General features: G+C 38.9%; 1 protein-coding gene across 1 annotated transcript in view; it reads right to left on the bottom strand.

The window, feature by feature from the left end:
* TRIT1 (tRNA isopentenyltransferase 1) overlaps nucleotides 1-17548 on the bottom strand; it is an 87556-nt gene that overhangs the window by 48936 nt on the left and 21072 nt on the right. The window lies entirely within an intron of this gene.

Below are 17548 nucleotides of genomic sequence, written 5' to 3'. Positions count from 1 at the left end.
GCATGACTCAGATAAAGATCCAGCAAAAGAGACAGAAGATCAGTCAGATGAGTAGGAGGAGAATCTGGACAGAACAGTGTCACAAAAACCTAGAGAGAAAAGAAGAAAATGATCAATGGTTATCAAAGACTGCAGAGAGGTCAAGAAGGATGAGAGTTGAGAAAAGGGCATTGGATTTAGCAATTAGATCACTGGTACCTTTGAAGAGAGCAGTTTCAATTGAAGGATGAGGTTCAAAGTCAACCTGTAAAGGGTTTTTTTTAAAAGAGTGAAAGGAAAGGTATTTTCCAGGAAAAGTATTTCCAGCAGAGGCAGGTCTTGCAGACAGCCTTCTCAAGGAGTTTAGCTACAAGAGAAAAAAGATAAGGGATGATACCTAGCACGGGTGGTCAGATCAAGTGAAGTTTTTTTTTTAAATGAGAAAGATGCAGATATGTTTGCAGACAGTAGAAAAGTAGTCAGTTGACAAATGAATGCACAGTTATGGAAGAGAAGTCAATCTTCTGGAGAAGATGGGATAGAATAGAATCACTTGTACCAGAAAGGTTAGCCTTAATAAGGAGAAAGGACACCTCTTTATGTGAAACAGGTGAAAGAGGAGAGAGTAGCAGAAGGTGTTTGAGTGATGTGAAAAAAGAAGAGGGGAGAAAAGCATGCTGATTAAGAATGGCCTCAATTTTTTCACCAAAACATGAGACAAGACTCTCTTGTCTGAAAGGATGGGGCAACTATGAAAAGTCTGAGGAGCGATGAAAAAGTTTACAAAAGTTTTGTGGTGAATGGGATAGTGAATCCACTGGAAAGGTGCAAAATGATGGCCGTATGGCAGTGAGGGCCCAGTTGAGGTTATGTAACATAAATTTGTAATAGACTCTGTAGAGTTTCATGATTTTCTTGTTTTGTTCAGCAGCCCAGGAACAGGAGGAAAAGCAATGGATTATGGGAATAATCCAAGGCTGAGGTTTGGAAGAGCAAGATCCCCCACAGTATGAAAGGACAAGGGACAGGAAAGAAACAGATGGCAAAGAGTTCAAGTGGCTCACCAGGTACTGAGGGAATAAGGGAACAGAAATCTCATTGCAAATGAAGAAGAGAGTTTTGGCTTTGTAAGACAGAGACAACAGATTAAAGAATATCTCAGTAGATTCACAGGATTTTAGACTTGGAAAGGATTAACCTCGAGTTAATTTAGTTCAATCCTTCCTGTTTTACAGCTATGCCAGTGAGTCTCAAGAAAGTTGCCCATGGCCAGAGAGGCAGTCCAAGGAGTACCAGTGACACATGAACCCGGGTCCTGACTCCCACAGGCAACGCTCTTTTTTCTTTTGTCACTCTGCCTCTTTATGATAGAATAAGACTCATCTAGGGAAGCAGGAATGGTCACTGTGGGCTGAATTTTTTTAAGAAAAGGAAGAGGTTAAGGTCTACATCCAACACCCACAGAATGAAATCACAAAGCTATCAAGTTTTATAATCAAATTCTCTGGTTTTCCTCACCTATTCCAAGGAGTAAAAATACATATCACATATATATAAAAACTAAGCATTTATGGAGAGGATTTTCTGCACTAATCACAGTTGTATGTAGACAGCCATTGCCTAGATCCAAAGAACACAAAAAGATAAAGTCTCTGAATATGTAGAAACCAACAAATTGAATAAATATCAGAACTAGTCCCAGATCTGTATCCTGGCACAATACACAGTAGAAACAACTTTGCTCTTTTAATATTTGGTAGAACCCTTAAGTTAAGTTCACCATATGTAAACAGCCCCATTCACATTACTTTCCTTCTCCATGAGTTCCATGTTCTAGACCTGGAGTGGATAGCAAACTACTGTGACCTAGTCTCACCATGTTCTTTCCTACCTCATACAATCTCACAAGCTGCCCCCTCAAAGCACTCCTTGCAAAGTATTCCTTTTTATAAAATTTTTCAGCATCACACAACTTCAAAGTTGGAACAGCGGCCATCCCTTTCAGAATACTTCCCTTCTTTTAAGGATTAGATCACGAGCTATTTTTCCTAAGAAGGCTTCCCTTACAGGTAATCTAGTCCATCACATATGTGAACAAAACTCTTTTCTACAATATTCTCAACAAGTAGTCATCCAACCTCTCACTGAAGATCCCCAATGAAGGGGAAGATCCACTGTCTCCCAAAAGGATAAATCTATTTTTGAACAGCTCTTAAAAAGTATAACATCACATCCAACCTATATATAATTCTGCAACTTCTCTGTTCCCCAGTTCTCCTCCCTGGAGCCAGAGAAAGTCCAATTCCTCTTCCTTATTACAACCCTTCAAATACCCAAAGACACATATAAACCTCTTCCCTTATGTAAGCTAAATATTACTATTCCATTCGAGTGATTATATATGGAAAGAAGCATGTTCTTCAGTCCTCTTGTCATCATGGTCATCCTTTTCCAGACATACTCCAGTCTATCTGTGGTTCCATAAGTGAACAGTACTTCAAAGAGGGCCCACCTGGTATAGATTATAGAGAACTATTGCTTCCCTCAATCAGGACACTCTACCTCTTTTAACATTACATAGGGGAGCATTATCTTTTTGGTTACCAAATCAAACAGTTTTATACTCCAAATTCACAGCCCATAAAAACCCTCAGACTTCCCAAAAGGATCTATTTTCCTAGTTACATCAAGTCAGCCTCATGCTATATTCATAAAGCTAATCTTTTAGAACTTAATGGAAATTTACAATTTTCTAATTAATTTTTTTTTAATGATGCAGCTCTTTCTTTGCTCCTGTCTATCAGGATCTTTTTGGATCTGTTTCTATGATCCAATCTATGAGCTAGTCCCCTAAGCATTGTGTCACTAGGAAGACACACATATCAACTTTCCAACTCAATAACAAACATTTTGAATGGCACAGAGTTATGAAAGACAGAACCCTAGGCATATCAATAGAGACCCCTTTAACAATTCATCAGATGCATCAACTAATCCAGAATCAACTTAACAACCATACTATCACCTATCCCAGTGGTGTCAAACTCAGACTGAGAGATCCCTGGTTGCCACATATTAACTTAGAAATCTATATATTAACATTATCTCTGTGGTATTGCATCTTTATTTACTTTGTTAAATATTTTCCAATTACATTTTAATTTGGTTTGGCTACACTAGGGACTTTTATAGGTTTCAAGTCTAACACCTCTGATCTAGCCCATATCTCTTCATCTCAACCACAAGGACAACATAAAGTCATCAAATTCTTTCTGGTAATTTAAATACTATTTTTACATAATTCCACTAATGTGCTAAGTTTAAAAAAGTAATGAGGTTACTCTGGAGCCAAAATGGCACAGTGAGGTAGGAACTCATCTGAGCTTTCCCAAATTCCCCTCCAAACAACCTTGGAACAATGCCTCAAAAATCAATTGTAGAGCAATGAAGCAGTTTTCCAGCCCAGGACAGCTTGGAGAGTTCAACAGGAAAGTTCTATTTCACTGGGGAGGAAGAACATGGTTCCAAGCAAGCCAGCCTGCAGCAAGGCCCTACCCCCAGTACAAGCCAGCAGCAAGGTCCCAAGCCCAGGCACAAGAAGCTTAGGTTAGTGCCTTTTCCACTCAAGGAGCAGAGTTTAACTTTGATATAAAGTAAAAAGTCCCAAATAGGCAGAAAAATAAGCCTTCCCCCGCAAAAAATAGAATCTGAACATAGAAAGTCACTACAGTGACAGAAAGGATCAAGGCACAACCATAAAAGAAAACAACAGTGGCAAAATGGCTACACACAAAGCCTCAAAGAAAAATGTAAAATGTCTCAGGAAAGAGGAAGAGGAAGAGAGAGGGAGAGAGAAAGAGTGAGAGAGAGAGAGAGAGAGAGAGAGAGAGGAGAAAGAGAATGAATTCATGGTCCTCTTTGAGAAAGAAAAACCAACACAACCTGTGAGGAGATCAAGTTGCCCAAATGGGGACCAGCTAGCTGGGTAACTCCCTTCCTTTCTTTCTTGTCTCCCCTAAAGCCTTGGACCCTGTGCATTGAAATGAGCTACAGGAGAAAACATGAAAACTATACCAGTGGGGAACCTCAACTTTCCCTTTCAGAAATAGAAAAATCTAACCATAAAATAAACAAGTTAAGAAGATGAATAGAATTTTAGAAAAGTTAGATATGAGAGATCTCTGCAGAAAAATGAATATAAATATAAAGAAATATACTTTTTTTCTCAGCAGTACATGGCACCTACACAAAAACTAACCACATATTAAGGTATAAAAACCTCAAAACCAAATGCAGAAAAACAGAAATATTAAATTCACCCTTTTTAGAGGAGAATGCAATAAAAATTACATTCAATAAAGGGCAGTAGAAGACCAATTAAAAACTAATTGGAATCTAAATAACCTAATCCTAAAGAATAGGTGTGTCAAAGAACAAATCATTAAAAAAAATAATTTTGTTAAAGAGAGACAATAATGAAACAGCATTCCAATATTTATGGGATGCAGCCAAAACAGTACTTAGGGGGAAATGTATATCTCTACTCACTAACATCGATAAAATAGAGAAAACAGAGAAAAAACAGATCAATAAATTGAGTATGCAATTAAAAAACTAGGAAAAGAAGAAATTAAAAATCTACAATTCAACACCAAATTGCAAATCCTGAAAATCAAAAGCAAGATTAATAAAACTGAAGTTTAAAAAAAAAACACCACCACCAAACCAATAAAATGAAGAGCTGGTTTTATGAAAAAAAACTAAAATAAATAAACCATTGGCTAATTTGATTTTTAAAAGGAAAGAAGAAATTACCATGGAAGTAGTGAAATCACCACCAATAACTTTTAAGGAGTTGTTTTCCTCAGGTAGCTTTTGTAATTCCTTTTCAATTTGGCTAATTGATTTTTTAAGGAGTTTTCATCAGTGGATTTTTGTGCTTCCTTTTCCATTTGGCCAATTCTACTTTTAAGGCATTTGTTTTCTTTTTCCAAACGGCTGGATCTTTTTTCATAATTCTTTTGCATTGTTCTCATTTTTTTTTCAAATTTTTCTTCTACTTCTCTTATATGATTTTTAAACTTGTTTTTGGGCTCTTCCATAAGTTCTTTCTGGGCTTGAAAGAACTTCTTTTGGGGGGGGGGGGGGGGGTTGCCCATGGGTGTTTTGACATTGTTGTCCTGAGTTTGTGTCCTGATCTTCCGTCACCATAATAACTTCCATGGTCAGAAGCTTCTTGGATTATTTTTTGCTCATCTTTTTCAGCCTTTTCCCTTTCTTTTTAAATTTGAGCTCTGTTCCTGGGGTAGAAAGGGCACTGTCTCAGGCTTTTTGTTCGAGGGGCTATGGACTCTCACTGGTGCTGCACCGATGTTGCCCTAAAGCCCAAAGGAGACTTTTGGGTCTAGCGCTGAGTTGAGGGAGTGGGGTGGGGTGTGGCTGGTGGTGCTTAAGGCCATAGGGGTCTGTTGGCTTACCTGGTGCTGAGCCAGGGTCTTAGTGCTGGTATCTGGCATGTGTTGAGGCTGGTGGGGTATTTCTGCATTTCCCCAAGGCTACACTGAAGAATGAGTAGGAAATCTGGCAGCTGGAAGCTGCCTGTTTGCCCAAGGCTATGCTGAAGCATGTGGTTGGTGGAACTGGAGCCTGCCTATTCCCCTTGCTATGCTGAGGCATGGGGGTGTAGGAGTGTGTGTGTGTGGGGCGGGGGGGGGGGGGGTGGTGGTGGTGGAGATATCTTTGTGTTGGCATTTGCTGCCTCCATTCCACTGAGGCTCAGGATCTCTTCTGGATTTGCTAAGGTGTGACTTGCTGGTTTGTTGGGATGCTTCCTGTCCTGGACTACATTCCCCTTTTACTATAGTAAGACAGACTTTTCCTGCCAATCTTCTAAGTTTCTTGGGCTAAAAGACTGTTTCACCCTGTCTTTTCACTGGTTCTGCTGTTTCAGGATTTGTTTCAGGGCACTACTGTTTGGGGGTGAATATGGGAGAGTTATGGCGATTTACTGCTTACTCTGCTATCCTAGCTTCCAGAAGTTACAAATATACTATCAACATCCTTTACTGACCACAATGAAATAAAAATTATATTCAATAATAGGTTTATAAACCAATCATTTAAAATTAGACTAAATAATAATCTTAAATAACTGGTCAAGGAATAAGTCACAGAAATAGAAATTTATAACATACCCAAACTGATGGGATATGACTAAAGCAGTCCTTAGAGAAAACTTTTTTCTCTAAATGCTTTCATCAACAAAAGAACTGGACATACAACTAAAAAAACACACACCTAGTAATGACAAATAAACCCCAACTTAATACTAAAGAAGAACTTCTAGAAGTTAATACTTCAGTAACATCTCAATTTAAAGAAAGGGGCAGCTAGGTGGTGCAGTGGAGAGAGAACCAGTGCAGGAGTCAGACCTGAGCTCATATCTCACTTCAGGACACTTGACACTCACTAGCTGTGTGACCTTGCGCAAGTCACTTAACCCCAATTGCCTAATCCTGGGTCATCTCCAGTCATCCTGATGAATATCTGGTCACTGGATTCAGATGGCTCTGGAGGAGAAGAAAGGCTGGTGACCTGCACAGTCCTCCCTCACTCAAAAACAAAGTCAAGTGCAAGTCATGGCATTATTTCTCTAACAGCATGGTCTTCTTCAGCAATAAAGGACAAACACTGAAATTTAAAGAAGATATTATTTTATAAAACTAGAAAAAAAATAAGGAAATTCACCAAGAAGAAAAGAAGGCTATAATCTCAAGAGAAATAATGGAAAAAATTGAGAAAGGGGACCCAGCAGTACTAGTTCTCAAATATATTACAAAGCAGTAAGCATCAAAACAATTTGCTACTGATCAAAAAGAAAAAGCTTCATCAAAAGATCAGGCACACAACATTTAAAGACAAATAAATACAGTACAACTGTGATCAATGAACCCAGTTTCCAGGGTAAGAAAGCCCTATTCAACAATAACTGATGCAAACTGCAAAGGAGCCTGGCAGAAACTGTGCATAGATAAGCTTCTCACAAAGTAAGTTCCAAATAAATATCTGACTTAGAAAAATAAAGAAAGATATAATTAAACAAGTTAGAGGAACAAGGAAAAAACTAACATTTTCAATCTGGATAAGGATAGAGTTCATGAACAAACAAGAAGGGGATACAGAAGATCACAGAAGAGAAAATGAAAACTATGATTATAAAAAATTGAAAAGGCTTTATATAAACAAAACCAATGCAGCTAAAATTAGAAGGGAAACAGGTAACCAGGGGGAAAAAACTTCACAGCAAGTTTTTCTAAAAGTATCATATATTCAAGATACAAAAAGATCAGATTCAAATTTATAAGAACAAGAGATATTCATCAGTGATTAAATGGCCACCAAACAGCTTTCTTCATAAACCCCTCCTGCTAGGGCTTCCTTTTTTTTTTTAAAGCAGACACTTTAAAAAATTTTTTTCCCATTTCCAAATTCTCTCCCTCCCCAATTCAAGAAGGAAATAAAACCAAAATCTATTACAATTACAGTCATACAAAACAAATTTCTGTATTAGACACATTACCTCCCCCACCCCTCAAAAAAAAGAAAAAGAAAAAAGCAAGAAAAAGAAAGAGAAGAAAATATGCTTCAGTCTTTAACTGAAGGTACAAAGCACGTTTTATCATGAGTGCTTTGGAACTGTCAAGGAAAATCAAGATCACAGTTACTCAGAATTTCCAAGTTGATTATCATTACAATATTGTTCTCCAGATTCTGCTCACTTCACTTGATATCAGTTCATAAAGGTCTTCTCAGTTATTTTTGAAACAGTCCCTTTCATCATTTCTTACAGCACAATAGTATGCTATCACATTCACATACCACAACTTATTTAGCCCTTTCCAGTTGATGGGCATCCCCTTAGTTTTCAATTCTTTGCCATCACAAAAAAGAATTGTTATAAATATTTTTATACACATGAGTTCTTTGATCTTCTTGGGTTACAGTCCTAGTAGCAGTGTTGCTAGGTCCAAAGGTACACACAATTTAATAATCTTTGGGGCATAATTTTAAATTACTTTCCAGAATGCCTGGACCAGCTCCACCAACAATGCATTAGTTTGCCTGAACAGGTAGTTTTCAAAGGAAGAAATCAAAATGTTCCAAACTGCTAGTAATTAAAGAGTAATCAAATTAAAAGAACTCTGAGGTTCTACCTCACATCCATCTGATTGGCAAAGATGACAAAAAAACAAAAATAACAACTGATGGAAGGGTTTTGGGAAAACAGGCACATACTAATAACTATTTCTTATTCTGGAAAGCAATTTGGCACTAGGCCCCCAAAAGTCACTAAACCCTGCATAACCTTTGACACAGCTATACCATTAGTAGGCCCATCACCTAAACAAATCAAAGAAAAAGGAAACTAACTCATGTACAAAATTATTTATAGCAGTTTTTTACATGTAGCTTCACAGAACTGGGAACTGAGGGAGTACCCATCTTGTGAGGAATGGCTACACAAATTATGGTACATGAATGTAATGGAAAATTATTGTCCTATAAAATGGTTGGCTTCAGAGAAACATAGGAAAACCTATATGAACTAATGCAGAGTGAAATCAATAGAATCAGAACAATACCACTGTAAACAAAAACAACTTTGAAAGGCTTGAGAACTCTGACTGATGCAATGACAACCATGATTCCACTCTTTATTATAAGGGCTTCGTTTTTCTTTTTCTTCAACTTCTAATCTCTAAAAGCTATAGAACAGTACCAGAGATTTTATTAAATGATTCAAGATAATACACAATAAACCTTCTTCTATAGACCCAGTGGCCTATTACATCACAAGAAGGGCTATTTTTTCAGATGTCGTATATAGAAGCCATTATGATATTTTAAATCCCACAAATTTATTTAAAAGTTCTACTGAAGTTCAACTATTGCAGAAAGTAATCTGAACTTACGCTAAAAAAATGACTAACGTGACTACCCTTTGACCAGAAGACCTCACTTCTAGATATATACTCCAAGGAAGTCAAAGATAAAAAAGTTCCCCAGATAATACCAAAAAAATTTTTGACAACCTTTTTTAATAGCAAAAGCTAAAAACAAAATAAAGGCCCATAGTTTGGAGAATGGCTTAGGAAACTGTGATATTCATGAATGTAATGGAATATTAACATACCATAACAGATAATGAATATGAAGAACACAAAGAAACATGGAAGATATATGACATAAGTTGTTTTAACATGTAATTGGGGAAGAAAATAAAATATATAATCAAAAGAAAAAAATAAAGGATGATGACAAATTCAACAGGTAGGGGGAGTGACAGAGATATCCCAGACATGGAGATCAAAACTACTAATGGCAGAAGTCAGAAAGCAGACAGCAGGTACAGGGAACAGATAAGAGTTAAGTATGACATCACCCTCATATACAAACCCCAACTGTGGAAGGCTTATGAGTACCATGCCAAAAAAAGCAAAAAACACCACCAAAAAAATGAACTTTATTTAAAAGGCAATAGGGAACCACTTACTGGCCCAAAGTCACATGATAGCAATGTCTTTGTTATTATCAATTAAGGTACCAAAGAACAGGCACTTGCCTTAAGTCACACAGGAATTAAGCAGAGGCAGGCTTCAAACTCCCATCGTCAGATTCCAAATCCAGCACTCTATACATGTAACCCGCTGCTCCCCCAACATGTATGCAGTAGACAAGACTGAACAAAGGAGAGGCCTAGAGAAGTACTTTGGAAAAATTTGAGCAGAGAAAGGAAACCTTCAGGGGAAAGCACAACTAATATTACCCCATTTTTCAGATGAAAAAACTGAGGCTTTCCAGAAACAACATATACTACAATAGTAAATATTCAGATTTGGGGGAAGAGAAATGAGGGGAAAGAAGAAATCTGGACCTGAGATTTCATCACCCATACACAAAACTCCCAGTTTCAAAACACTGCAACTTATATCCTTAAAGAGTTGTCCAAGCAATGAACAATTCAGTAACTTGCACAGGGCCACACAGCAAGTATATATCACTGGGAGGACTTGAATACAAATCTTTCTAAATCCAAGGTCTTTTCCCTTATCCACTGTTCAGTCATCTCCAGAAAATGCATATTAGAAAGAAGTGCTAGAAATGCCATAAATATGGCAAAACCTTGAGTCACTTACTACTTGGGCCTTATTCACACTGCTGAGAAACCGTAAGAATGCAGGAAATGGGAGAAAGTCTTCAATCATTAAAATTCCTTACTCAACATAAACTCACAATAGAAAGGAACCCTTGAACTGTCTGAGAGGTCTGGGTGGTAGAGCTAAGTCACTGCTTCCGAGAAGAAGGAGGACCTTAAGAGCTCTGTTTATATAGCACCAGTGTGGGTTAGTGTTGAGATCATTGTATTTATGGGTCTGGAGAACAGGGTTCTAGTATCAGCTCTATTCCTAGCTAGCTATTTTATCTTGGGTACTCACTCACCCATTGAGGAATGAACCAATGAATGCCTAAGGTCCTTTCATGCAGTAAAATTCTACAATTCTATGAAGCAGTTGTGAAATGGCGTTTAAACTCCTTGCTGCCTCCCCAGTCAAAGGAAAGAGTACCACTTATTACCAATAGAATACTTCTCCTCAATTTTGTCATGAAGTACCTGAAAAAGTGAGAGTTTAGAACAACTGGAAGCCCAGCAAGAGCAGAAGAGAAGGCACAGCCCCTCCTTCAAAGTTCTCCTAGGAAAAGACTTGAGAGGCCCTCCCCCCAAATTAGAAACCTGGAGAAAGAACGTTGTATCAGTATGCTGCTGAGAGTAAAAGAAAGGGGTCTTTTGAAGATGGTGAAATAAAATGAACAATTAAGCTTCATTCTGTGGCCATCGTCATTGATAATATTTGTGGCAGCTTGCCTTCCCCCTCTCCCATCCTCCCCACCATGTGCCAAGCGTGATAACAATAGTGTATAATTATGCTGATGTCTGTATATTTATGTATAAAAATAAACCAGCACAACTCACTGATAATGGATAAACAGAATGGCTCTCAGGCTTTTCCACATGGGACCCCTGGGCTACCCCACCTGAGAGAAGAGGATCACAAAAGTAAGGAACATGAGAACTGGAAGTAGCACTAGAGTCCATCGAGTGGGAGTGGGAGTGGGATTCTAGACCTTTTTTTTTCTTTTTTTTTTTCTGGTCAAGGACAATTTCTTTGCCAGGCTTTTTGAAGCCTCTAGCTCCCTTATATATTTTTAAATAATTGAAAGAAATGCTAAATTTCAGTTTGGAGATGTAATTTTTTTTTTCCTCATCCAACCTCACAGGCCTCCTGAAATCTATCCACCAACCCCTTGGAGCTCCACAGAGCCGAGGATCTAGTTCACTATCATTTTACAGATAGGGAAACCAAGACCCAGAGAGGGGAAGGGATTTCCCCAAAGTCACACAGTGAATGGATGAAAGAGCTGAACCTAGAACAAAGTGTTAACTGCTAAATTTCATGCCCTTTCTACAACACAACATATGGATCAAAAGGGAGGAAGACAGCAGATAACGTAGAGAGAGAAATAGCAAGGGATTCTTTCATGTTCATCAGAGAAGGAATATGTTTCATGGAAAGGCAGACAGGAGGAAGGAATCTGGCATGTTCCAGAACAGAAGCAGACTAGAATTAGAAAGATAATACATACTTCAAAGGTTAGCAGGCAAAATCAATTAACCAACACATTTATTAACAGTCTTTTACATTTACCGAGCAACTCTGCAAGGCCCTGTGGAGGACTCAAAAACTGTAGGTATGTGGAATAAGGAGGACATTCATAAATGGCAGGCAGGAGGAAACCTGACCCTGGAGTTAGCCATCAATAAATCTTTTTCAGGAACTTATTACGCGCCATACAGTTGGGAAATGGCTAAACAAGTTGTGGTATGTGAATGTAATGGAATACTATTGTGCTATAAAAAATGATGAACAGGAAGACTTCAGAGAGGTCCGGAAGGACTTATAGGAACTGATGCTGAGTGAAAGGAGCAGAACCAGGAGAACTCTGTACACAGCAACAAATACAGTATGTGAGGAATTTTTCTTATAGGCTTACCCCTTCACAGCAATGCAAGGACCTAAAAAATTCCCAATGGACTCGAGGCAAAATACCTTCCACATCCAGAGAAAGAACTATGGGATTGGATCGCAGAATGAAGCAGACCATTTTTTCTTGTGTTATGTTTTGTTTTGTTTTCATGGCTTCTCCCATTCATTTTAATTCTTCTACGCAACATGACTAAGGTGAAAATGTATTTAATAAGAATGTATGTGTAGAACCTATATAAGACTGCACACTGTCTCAGGGAGGGCAGGGGGAAAAATCTAAGATATATGGAAGTGACTGTAGAAAACGGAAAACAAATAAATTAATAAAAAAATAAAATGAAATGAAAGAATGAATGAATGTTAAAAAAAAAAAAAAAAAGAAATGATGAGCAGGCAGACTTCAGAAAAACCTGGACAGTTATATGAACTGATGCTGTGTGAGGGGAGCAGAACCAGGAGAACACTGTACACAGTAACAGCCACACTGCTACTAACTTGATAGACACACCTCTTCTCAGCAATGCAAGGTTCTTAAGACAACTCCAAAAGGCTCATGTTGCTGTCCACATCCAGAGAACGAATTACAGAGTCTGGATGCAGACTGAAGCATACTATTTGCTCTCTCGTTTTTGTTTTGTTTTGTTTCTTCTTTCTCATGGTTCTTTCCACTGGTTATAATTTTTCTTTACAACATGACTAATGTGAAAATACGTGAATGTGTATGTAGAGCCTATATCAGATTGCACACTATCTTGGGGAAGGGGAGGGAGGGGGAGAAAATTTAAAGCTCAAAAGGTTGTGGAACTGAATGTTGTAAACTAAACATAAATAAATTGTTTAAAAAAAGAGAGACTTGTAGCAGACAGACAAAACTACAGACTATTGCAATACACCAGGTATAAGGTGATGAGGGCCTATAATGGGGTGCTGTCAATGTCAAAGGAAAAAAGGGGAAAATACCTGTGATGTTATGAAGGCAAAATTTGCAGACCTTGGAAACAGATTAGATTGGAGAGATTGGGGGAGGGAGGAAGAGAAAGTTGTACATACCACTTTGCACTGCAAGCCTGCATAACTGAGAGGATGATGGTACCCTTAACAGTAACAGATAACTTAGAAGAGGAGAGAGTTGGAGGAAAAAGATAATGAGTTCAGTTTGGGATATGCTGAGTTTAGGATGTCTATAGGACATACAATTCAAATGTCTAAAAGGCAGTTAGTTGGAAAGGCAAGACTGAAGTTTAGGACTGGACAACAAGATCTGAGGGTCATCTGCATAAAAATGATAGTTGAATACATGGGAACTATTAAGATCAACAAGTGAAATGGTACAGAGGCAGAAGACATGAGAGTCCAGGAGAGAGCCCAGGGACTCTCATGGTTATCAAGCATGACCTGGATGAAGATGCAACAAGGGAGACTAAGGAGGGTTCACATAGGTAGGAAGAGAACCAGGAAAAAGTAGTGTCACTAAAATCTAGGGGAAAAGAAGATAAACAACAGTGTCAAAGGCTGAAAAGCGGTCGAGGATTAGGCAGTATGGTAAAGTATAAAGGGCTGGAATGTGGAGTCAGAAGACTTGGTTTTCAATACCTGGTATGGAACTTACTGCCTAAGTGATCTTGAACAAGTAACTTCCCTTGTATTGACCTCAGTTTCCTCATCTGTAAAACAGAGGGAGGAAGAGGTTGGATTAAAGAAGTCCTGCTGGCTCTAAATCTTACAATCACATTAAGAACCATCAATGCATGGATTCAGTCAGTATTTGATCTGTAACTATCTTATACCCTTTTAGTTCAAATACAGACTGTACCCCTAAAATTAGATCCCTTTGAAAGGGGGACAACCCCAACTCTGTAGGTATATGCCACTGGCAGGTTTTATAAACTAGATTTGGAGGAAAAAAATATAGCTTATATTCCAATGAATACATCTGTAGCCTCAAATAACCCTGGCACCATCAATAACTTTTGTTGAACTCTGTAAGAGTGGTCTGAGAGTAAGTGCAGCTGTTCTGAGAACCACCAAAGAGTCTAGGAGATAAGGGGGAAGACTGTGTTCTCAAGATCATAATTGAAAGCAGGGCCCCAAAACTTTGCGTGGTGGCTGAGCTGAAAGCAAACCATGGGCTTATTTTCATTTTCATCTCATCAAAAGATGCCAAACTTCAGACTACCTGAAATCCTCAAAGACTTACCAGCACTCTAATTCCATTTCACCTAATGCCCTGAGCTAAGAATAATTTTTTACATTTTAAAATACAATAAAACTTTATTTTAAAATGTAAAAACCATTCTCAACTCAGCAACCAGTACAAAACCAGGTGGCAACAGAGTTTGCTGACAGGAGAATACTCTTCAGAACATCCCAAAGAATCATCATCCAGTAACCCAACTGAAGATCTCCGATGATGGGGAACTCACTTATCCCTCCACTTTTGGACAGCTCTGATTACTGGAAAGCTTTTCACAAGAGAGAGCAGCAATCTGCCTCTATGCAGTTTAGAACCTTAAAGAATTGTATTCATTCATTCTCTCTCTCTCGCTCACTCTCTCTTTCTCTCTGTCTCTCTTTCCCTCACTCCCTCTCCAACCTTCTCATTTTATACACTAATTCTAGTTCTGCCTTCCTATGCCAAACAGAACAGGTTTATAATCTTTCCCATGATGACTTTTTCAGATGGGGGTAGGGGGGAGTGAATAGTCTTCTTCAAGAAAAATACCCCTAGTTCCTTCAATCAATCCTCCTACAACATGATTTGAGGCCCTGCTAGTGGGCCTCTGGACCCAGTCCAATTTGTCAAGGTCTTTCCTAAAACATGACACTCAGATCTCTACACAACACTTCTAGATGTAGTCCAACCAGAACAAAGAACAACAGTATCATTACCTCCTTGGTTTGGGGCATTATATTTCTATTAATGCAGCCTAAGATTAGGCCTTAGCTTCCAAACCCTCTAAAAAAAATTGGAGGGTAAGACAGGATAGCCTGTCTGATCTTATGATTCTACCACCTGCCAAGTCTCAAAGAGACTCTTCCTGCCTACACAGAATAGATCAAACCAAATCAGGTCGGGTTTCACTTCAGCACATATAGAATCTCATGTGCAAATTTCCAGGCACCTAAAATAAACTGGATACAACCAATCCTAGATCCAAATATTCTGCTTCTGAAACACTGCTGCCACTTCTACCCTTTGCGGTGCCAGCCTCAACACAGAATGTTCATCCTTAGCAATGTAAATCCAGAAAACTCTTTCTAAATGTCTTCTTCTCTACCCTCCTGACCAATGGTCACTTCCCCTTCCAAACAAACTTGAGTTTGCCTCCAAACCTCTTCTTTCAAGGCATTACAGGAAAGTTACAAAATGCATGCACCTCATCCCACACAATCCTGGAGCCACAGGGTTCACACAAATACTCTTCACACTGCAGAAGGTGCCAAGGGGCCCACGAACTCAGTAAAGGTTAGATGAGTCAAATATGTTGACTATTCTCTCACTCTGTCAAGCTGCTAAAAACTCAAGTCCTTTGAAAAAATATAATCTGTCTCTACCACTTGTAGCTGATATCCCCATCACACTGGAGATGACAAGAGTGCTCATTCATGTAATTTCACATTCCCTCTTTATCCCTTCCTGGAGCAGCAATAAAACAGACCTGCCTCTGGTACAAAATGCTGCTTCTAGAGGATGAATCCAAGCAGAAAGAAAGAAAACCTATATCCATGAAACCCTGTCTGCTGGTCAGACTGCACTGAGTAGTGCCTGACTTATCTGATGCTTTCTCCAACACTTCACTCTAACACAAAGGGGACTATGCTCCAGTGCAGGATGGGCTAAAACAGAGATGCTTCCTCTCTCTAGAAATCACAATGCTGCACTTGTTTGTTTTCCTTAACTTACAGTTGGGAGTCTGTAATATTAGATCATCTTTGTACGTCTTTTGCCAAGTGCCTTCACGTTTCTCAGTACAACACTTCATCTAGTTGCTGAGGCCTCGAACATGAACAGAGAACAAACTCAGGATTCTTCCTGAAATACCTCAGGCATTACAAATGATCCTGAAAACCTGATTTAGTTCCCAGCCCTGCCATTTGCTCAACTGTACATCCTCTAGTTTTTCTGTGCCTCAGTTTTTCCATATGGAAAAAAAAAAGGAAGTAACTAATTGCTTACTTCAGAAATATCAAGATGAATAAGCACATCCATGATTCACTGATTTAATGTGAAGCATTTGGGGTTTGAGAAAAAAATTAAAGCAAAGCAACAATAGTACAATAGAAAAACCAATGTTTCCCGTGCAAGGCTTTGAGAGCAGATTAGAGAGCCCTTACATTTGCCCTGTCAGCTGTGCAGGAATCCACAGCTCAGCCTTGCAGGGGACCATCTGTCTTCACCCAAAAATGAGCAATGCCTCATAGACAGAGGATGTCAACTCCCCATAGAGACTGCTTATGCTGAACAAGCAGGAGACTGAAAGCCTAAATCAGAATAATTGGGCATCTGAGCCACTGCAGGGAGGGTTAGTCCAGTACCCTCTGGGCACTGTGGCTCTAGTGCTTAGCTACAAAAGTATTCCATTAATAAAGGGGGCACTGTGTACCAGGCCTCATGCCTACATTATCACAACAGGTGGTCTCTGGAACCCCCCTCACCCTCACATACTCCCCAGCCCACCCCACCATGACTTCTACTCCAACAGCTGCCCAAACACTGCCAGCATTTGTCTGATGTTTGCAAAACCAGGACCAGGCATTTCCCATGAATGGACAGAGGGTTGGAACTTAGCCTCTGTCAAATGGTACAGAATGATAAGCTGACAGGGCAAATTGTAAGGGTATTATACTCTATAAACATTCACAGAATCATAGGATAGCAGAACCAGGAGGGACCTTCCAGTCCTCATCTAGACCAATCTCCTCATTTTACAAAGGAGGAAATTGGGGCCCAAAGAAAAGGGACTAGCCCAAGGTCAAACCACCAGCATGGAGTAGAGACAATACAAAAACATAGATCTCCTCAATCCCACTATTTTCATCCTTGTGCTTCTCAAACTACCCCCAACCTGCCTATTAAAATACTTATAGGAAAAAAAAAAGTACAACAAATCTCTGCAGATATAATGCACAGTATTAATATGATCTCAATTAATTTGAGTGTCCTCTTAATAAAGGGAAATAAGCCTTGAGGAAAGCAGGATTTTAATTTTAAAACTCCTATTAAATTGAGTGTAAACTCCTTGAGATCAGGAATTGAGTCACTTTCACCTCTGTAACCCTAGCACTAAGCAATAAATTGAAAGCAGTAAAAAAATTTTGGGGTTGTACAATTGGTAGATTACATAGTTCTGTTCTGCATTTTTCTAGGATTGGCAAAATGTCAGAGAGTGCTAGCACAGGACTCATAATGACCTGAGTTTGAATCCTGCCTCAGATTCTTCCTAGCTGTGTGAACCTGGACCAAT

The sequence above is a fragment of the Notamacropus eugenii genome, chromosome 5 (genome assembly GCF_028372415.1).
Source record: "Notamacropus eugenii isolate mMacEug1 chromosome 5, mMacEug1.pri_v2, whole genome shotgun sequence".
NCBI lineage: Eukaryota > Metazoa > Chordata > Mammalia > Diprotodontia > Macropodidae > Notamacropus > Notamacropus eugenii.
Note: the sequence above shows the minus strand (reverse complement) of the source record. Positions and strands in the feature narration are given on the sequence as shown.